Here is a 7,500-nt window from a genome sequence, read left to right on the forward strand (position 1 = left end):
AAGTGAAATAATGTGTTTACTGTTTATCGCTCGCTAGCTTGATTAGTGACTTGTCTCAACAAAACAAGTTGAAGCAACATAATTTGGGGAAATCTGGAGCTATTCCCTAACTAGCTATCCCCCCCTCAGTTATAAACACTGCAGAGAGGTCAGCAAAGTAGAGAGTACAAACAGAAAGCGTAAGATAAGACTATCTGAATGTAGAAAACAGGGAAGTGTAGCATTTATTAGCATCTGTAATTGCCACTTGTGGCAGCAGAGGGCGCTGTTGCTGCTGCTCAGCAGATTCCTGCATGTTTGGGCAGTAGTAGCATTAAGAATGTTTTCAATTCACATCATGACCACGTGACAAAAGTACTTCAGTGCTCTTTGAGTGGGCAGGACGCACGCGGGACACTTGTGTCTCCTTAATGATGTTGCTTGCCACCTGTCAGCAGTTACACCTCCTACAAACACAGGCAGGCCTGCTGCACTTAGTGGTTTACCAGCATCATAAACCCTGATCAGCCGCTCTGCAATGCATCCCAGGGCCTCCTCATAGAGCCTGCCTCCACACACTGGCAGCTGTTGGGGGGCCCCCTGGTGCAGCTGGCTCGGCCGTAGTCAGAAGAGGGCCCTCTGGCAGAGTCGGGCAATGATGTCACCCGTCACTGGGCCCCCTCGCAGAGCTCATCCTGTCCTGTTCAGCTGTGAGCCTCCTGGCAAAGCTGGCACACCTCCAGGTGGAGGACCCCTCGCAGACTTGGCTCACTGGAGCGCCCCCCTGGGGTGTGTGTGTGTGTGTGTGTGTGTGTGTGTGTGTGTGTGTGTGTGTGTGTGTGTGTGTGTGTGCTCGTGCTCACTGGAGCGCCCCCTGGCAGAGCTACAATGCAGATGTCTCACCCTGCCTATAAAGCAGGAGGATCAGTCTGTGCTGTGAACCTGGTCAGGGCTCAGCTTCCCTGCAGATTCAAAGCTAATGGCTTTGGATGTAATGTTGAGATGATGTCTGAACTCTGCTCATCATGACTGATGCAGGCTCAGGTTTTCATCTATGTCCTCCTTCATCACATTTAGCGGAACTTGTGTTCGTGCCTAAACAATGGCTGTGTGTGTGTGTGTGTATGTGTGTGTGTGTGTGTGTGTGTGTGTGTGTGTGTGTGTGTGTGTGTGTTGTCGGTGTGTGTGTGTGTGTGTGTGTGTGTGTGTGTGTCTGTGTGTGTGTGTGTGTGTGTGTCAGTGTGTGTGTGTGTGTGTGTGTGTGTGTGTCTGTGTCTGTGTGTATGTGTGTGTGTGTGTGTGTGTGTGTGTGTGTGTGTGTGTGTGTGTGTGTGTCTGTGTGTGTGTGTCTGTGTGTGTGTGCCTTTGAAACATGGTTCCCTCCTATAATGTGTCACCCACCTGCCTGATTGTTTGTTACATGCTCTCTAAGATATGACACACACACACACACACACACACACACACACACACACACACACACACACACACACACACAGTAAGGCTGTCTCCAGGTGTCTGTGGTTTACAAGAGAGGGTCGGTGTTGTGCCTAACCTTCATTTGATCTCTGCTACATAATGGCTACTAATGGAATAATCCCCATGTTGTGTGTGTGTGTGTGTGTGTGTGTGTGTGTGTGTGTGTGTGTGTGTGTGCGTGTGCGTGTGCGTGTGCGTGTGCGTGCGTGTGCGTGTGTGTGTGTGCACGCCTCCAGTGATAATAAGATGATGACCCATACAGATTGTGTATAGTTTGTATGATGGTGAAAATGTGTGTTTTCTCTTTCACAGTGAGGTTGGGAAGGTCAGGTCCTATATTATGTATTCACCTTATTCTTTGCCCATACAAGGACGCTTCTGCATGATGTCATTTCGTAATCGTCTTTCCGGTTTTAGACACGGAAGTAGAGTACGCCTACCGCAGTCATTTAGACTTGCCAAAAAGCTGTTTTCAAGCTAAAAAAACCCCAAACTGTTTTAAAATTTAATATTTTTCGGGTGAGAACGTAACATATATGTGACCAGTTTATCAGAATAACGCCTATTTTGAAATCTTTAACGAGCAGCGAGGACCGGGAGCGCTGTTGACGTGCTTTTGTAACTAACGTTAAATGCCGACCGGGTAACAGCCATCGGCTCCTCGCAGCAGTAACGCTATGGACATGTCACTGAAGTTGGCCGCAGCGTAGCTTAATTCTGAATGTTGCCAAACTTCATTCATAGTGACGTTTTGTTTTGAAATTGGCCGCCAACTAGCGCTGAACCAGAAGAACAAATACGTTGCGTGTAACGTGGAAGAGAGAAAAAGATGGCGTGGTGAATAGGAGTGAGCAGCATACTGGTAGCTATCGCTGCTCTGTCTCCAGGATCCACATTGTAATGTAGCCCCCTCCCTCTTGATGGAAAGGATTTCTCTCTACCTCGTTCAACCTAATTAAAAACAGCTCACTCCAATCAGAAGGTATGACATATGTTAATACCTTTCCAGTGTCCAATTATTCCAGATATATGAAAAATCAATACAACAAGCAATTCTGATATTTAGAACATTATTTTATATAGAGGATTTAGCATATTCAGTACAAAGCAGATCAAGTATTTATATTACCCATTCAGAGATCTCTGAGGTGGATTTTCCAGTGGTCTTTCCCTCACAGCAAAATATGTAGCAGGTCAAGAAAAAGACCCTTGTAAACCAACCCATTCTAATATTTTGCGTGGACTTTTAAACTGCATTTTCTTGTGGGCTGGTCTCTCCCCGCAGGTTTCCTCCTCCATCTGGGGACATCCTTCACTGCTTGGGCTGGTATTGGTCGTCACCTACTTGACAGGCGTGTTTTTCTCCCCCTCTCTGTCCACATCCTGTGACCTGGCTTCCACTGGAGGTCACACACTAACCCTCCCTTGAAATAGTTATCTATTGGTTCCTATCTACCAAAGCAACTGTCAATATATTTACTTTAAATTCCTATTTTGAACTCCTATGGTTTGGTCAGCTAATTTAGCTATTTACCTATTGAAGTCCTAGTTTAGAACATTATGTAAGGTTATTGTTAGACTTGATAAACTTAAACTATATTCTGGATAAGATCAAATTCAGCTATATTTGGGCTAATCCCAGTCTAAACTGGATTTAAACATCTTACAGTTCAGACTTACTATCCTCTTGGTCGAAAACCACCTCTAGGAGGTGTAAAAAAGAGCAAGAGGACAGTTTCTTATAGTTAAATTCAACAAATCAGAGAAAAACTCACCCCGTTTAAACCGGATGAGAAACTCTTATCAAATACCACTTATCAACTAATTCGACTATACCTTTATTTTCCATTCTATAATTACAATAATATCAATAGGCTATCATTTATCTAAATATTATAGCACTCTCCTATCGTGCAGCAAGTGGGACAAATTGAAGTTAATCAACACACAACATCAGACTCTCCTCTCATTGGTGCTGTGTCCTTGAGCATATGTTCTCTTTTCTGTGGAAAAATCAGCGCATCTAATGTATGCTCTTAAACTTTATTTCATATCAGATATCCAATCATCTCAGTCAATCAGTAAGATATATATACACAATATGCATCAATATACATACAACACTGTGATGCTTCTCACAGAAACCCCTCATGCTCTGGGGGCTTTGTGGAATGTGTCTCCCACCTCCACTGTTGATGCTCTGCAGCCATTTGTCTTAGAGAAAGCCATAAACTCTGTGTTGTTTTCCAGTCCCTATCCCAAAGTGACTAAGTGACTGAGCAGAGACATTAAAAGAATGTCCTTTTGTCAGCCGATCTCCGTGACCTCTGCCCCGACCATATCCTAAATGACCGTCCTTGTGCAGCTTATCCACCCGGCCATCCGAGACCCTGTGTAATGTTCTCCAGACCTTCCTTAAACAAGGCTTAAAACAACAGCTTGTCACACACAAAACATTGTTCAACTCCACAGACCCTTCTAATGGTTAATTCCCATGGTCAGCACGTCTCCTAATGGAAATGAAGAAAGTTCATCATTACACAAACTCAGCCGCTCCTCCTATGACCTAGAACAGAACATTTAAACATAATTAAAGATATATTTGAATTAACAAATGACAAGATCATCTCTGTAATTGCATATTTTCATATCAGCATGCAGGGCCGCCATGCTGGAGTATCCACCTTCTGTTGAGTCCAAACTGGGCCTATGGAGGAAATGTTTGATCAAAAAATAGAGATTGGGGAGAGAAATCTATCAATCCCCCTTTTCACACCTCCAATAGAGGTGTGAAACCACCTGCTCGTCTCCTTACTCCAGTTCCATTCCTCCCTGCAACATTAACACTGTGATTTGAGTTATTTTAAACATATTCTTCAACTTGGCTCTTCATCTTGGCTCCTTATTGAATCTAACATAAACCTCTAATGACCAACATTCAGTCTGACCTTGATGGTCACAAGTTCATTCAGTAACATATCTGTTCCCATATCTTTCCTGGAACCCACTTAGACAGCATTAAACCTCAGCACAAACACAACTTAACCCCATTAATGCATCTAATCATTTCCAAATTCGTCATAATATGGTTGCCCCCTTGTCCCAATTTGCACCCATACCCCCTTGATTCCATTTGTAACCAAATGAGTGCATGATGATTTGCTTAGATCCCACTATGCAAAAATGAAACCCACATCTTCGATATTGGAATTGTCCCGGTGTGTGGTCCTCTGGTGACGTACCACTGTACCTGTAAACATCAGATTTCACAATGTGCCTGTATTTTAAACAAAATAATTTCTTGTATTCTTATTAGTACAACAAGTCGCTTGTATGGCAGATAATGTTTGAGATACTCTGTGAGTACATATCCAATTGTTTACTTTACAATTTGATTGCAATGAATCCTCATAAACAAGATGACTCCTGAGTGAACATTCACAGCTTACAGAATGACAATGTATTGACCTTGTAGACTTGTGGCAATAAACAATGGGGCGGAGGGTAACCCCAGAAGGTGCTGTGAGTGGGGGAGGGGCGGGCTAGACCCCTGGCAGTTCACTTGAGTAATTTTGGGGATGGCATAACCCCACTAGGTAGGGCCAACATTGTTCACAAATACTCCAAACGCAAACTCAAGACTGTCTGTCCTCAGAGGGCATTGACTTATTTATAAATACTTTTAAAAACATCTCCAGCGTACTTTAAGTATAAATTTAACTATGTGTAGCTTTTCTCAAACGGAAAAATGATAGTGTATCTTACCTGGGTCTGAGCTAGTTCTTCTATAGGGACGACAGAGAGAATTTTCAAGTTAATCAACAAACCCTTCATTTATGCAAAGTTGTCAACTAAACAAACTCATCATATAACTATTGTTCTTTTATGTGTCACTGCAAACTTTCTATTCAGTACGTATTACTATATAATGATGTGCAGTATTCAGTGTTCCCCACTGCTGTAATTTCCCAGTCCAATCTATTTTTCATAACTCATTATATCTGACACTTCGTCAGTGTGTTTTTTGCTGAGATTTAACCCTCCATCTGGGTCCATTCTATATTCTATGCATTCATTCACCATGCATTCCACAATGTATGGGGACCCCCCTTTGGTCTAAATTAATCAAACAAAATTAATCAAACAACTATCAATAATCATTAGATCAATTGACACCTCAAACGAGTAACAGACATCACTTCCCATATCACAGCCACACCGACAAAACACAGCACCATTTCGCCAATCTAAATATTATAATCAATGCTTTCATTCTCCATAGAAACAATGAACGTTCACGCCCCATACTATCAGCATTGTATTCCCCACCATCCACATAAAAACCCACATTCCACAAACTTCATCACACATACCAACCCACTCAAATCCTATCTGTCTGTAATTATCACACTCAAATCAACTCAAATATTCATGAACTTCTCCCTATCACAATGTTCAGCCACCTAGAGCAACCTCCTGGTGTAATGCCTTGCAGCCTATACTACCCGAGCAGCCCCCCTTGGATCAAACTGTACATTACCAAAGTAACGCGAGACACACTCAATCACAAACATACATACGGTACATACATGCTCTCCCCTTTTCGCGCACACACACACACACACTCTCCATTCTCCTATCAGCACAGGCATACAGACACACACATTCACCTCAAACAACACAGCGCCTCAAACCCCCCTCCCAAGAACAACAAACACAGCGTTTTTCCAAGCGGTCCACATCCAGACCTAGACGCCGTTCCATCCGGACCGAGCCCTATAACCAACAAATCATTAAATAGTTACATTTTCACGGAGCGTCTTCATTCTAACCGGCACAGGCTTTTCTAGCCTTTACGGTACTACAGGTTTATCTGTCAGGAAGCTCACAGACCAATGCATACACTGTATCTCATCACACGTGATGCTGCTCAGCCAATCTACAAGTGAATCGATTCTGCCTGCTACTGCTTTACAGAGTTAACACATAGACGGACGGAGGAGAGGCAAAACTCAGAAAAATGCGAAAAGTGTGATGCGATCCTGATCATCTGTCTACATGGAAGCGCCACACATGAGCAAACACACACACACTCAAATCCAGACTGAGGGCACACACTGCCCATCGAGATGCGAAGTTTGCTTTGCTTGCGACCAACAGATAAAAGACAAACAAACAGACAGACAGACAGACTAACAGGCAGACAAAAACTAAATAAAGGTTGTCGATGTCTGTTTTGATTTAACAGTCAATCGTTTACTATAATTACTACAATACTGCGGTGTTGATTTTCAGACTCGCTTTTGTGCATAGCGTGACTTATTTCATGCAATATTAATCCCGGCTCCATGGTCGTTTTACTGTAAGTGTGAGCTGACTTCACGACGGCCTACTGACGCCCGTGTTGCAGGACGGCCTAGCCGCAAATTTAGGGTGCAGGGCGTAGGCCAGACCGAGGGAAAAGATCCCACGTTTTGGCCAAAAAACATGTTATTCACGCAGTTTGATCAAATATCGATTCCTCAGAATTTGCTTGCCAAAGGCTCTTATTTTAAAATAACATTACCTCAGTGATCCCGCGCATGCAGCCAAATATAATCAATAATCTAATAGGCTATTTGGTAACGGCAAGCCTAATGCTCAGTGAAATAGCCAAACATCGCTTAATACTCGAATTGTTCTCCAATAAATTGAATAATTTGGAGGTCACATTCCATGACCAAATTTGCCATTTATTAACAATATTAGGCTATCTACCATTCTCCGCCTGCCAGACGGGGCGGCGTTTCCTCACAGACTTCTCCTGCCACATTCCAGAGCCCACTCAGACAGTAAAAGTGCCAGCACCATCACAGCCGTGGCCATTTGCCTGCACCCGGACCCTTGGTTAGAAGCTGCGCGCATCAACTTGTGGTGTATTTTTCCACAAACAGTTTTTTCATAAGCCTCAAAATATGGTTGATTCTATTTATATACTATACTCTTACATATTACCGTTTCACTGTGACAGGCGTCCCTGCACAGTGAATTTAAAAATCATTT

The 7,500-nt window shown here is 43.1% G+C and overlaps 1 protein-coding gene across 1 annotated transcript in view; it reads left to right on the forward strand.

Annotated features, from left to right (window-relative positions):
- LOC310780781 (neuron navigator 1-like) overlaps positions 1-7,500 on the forward strand; it is a gene marked incomplete at its 5' end in the record, with an annotated part of 165,525 nt that overhangs the window by 70,443 nt on the left and 87,582 nt on the right.

Source organism: Poromitra crassiceps (genome assembly GCF_964638095.1).
Source record: "Poromitra crassiceps genome assembly, chromosome: 8".
Classification (NCBI taxonomy): domain Eukaryota; kingdom Metazoa; phylum Chordata; class Actinopteri; order Beryciformes; family Melamphaidae; genus Poromitra; species Poromitra crassiceps.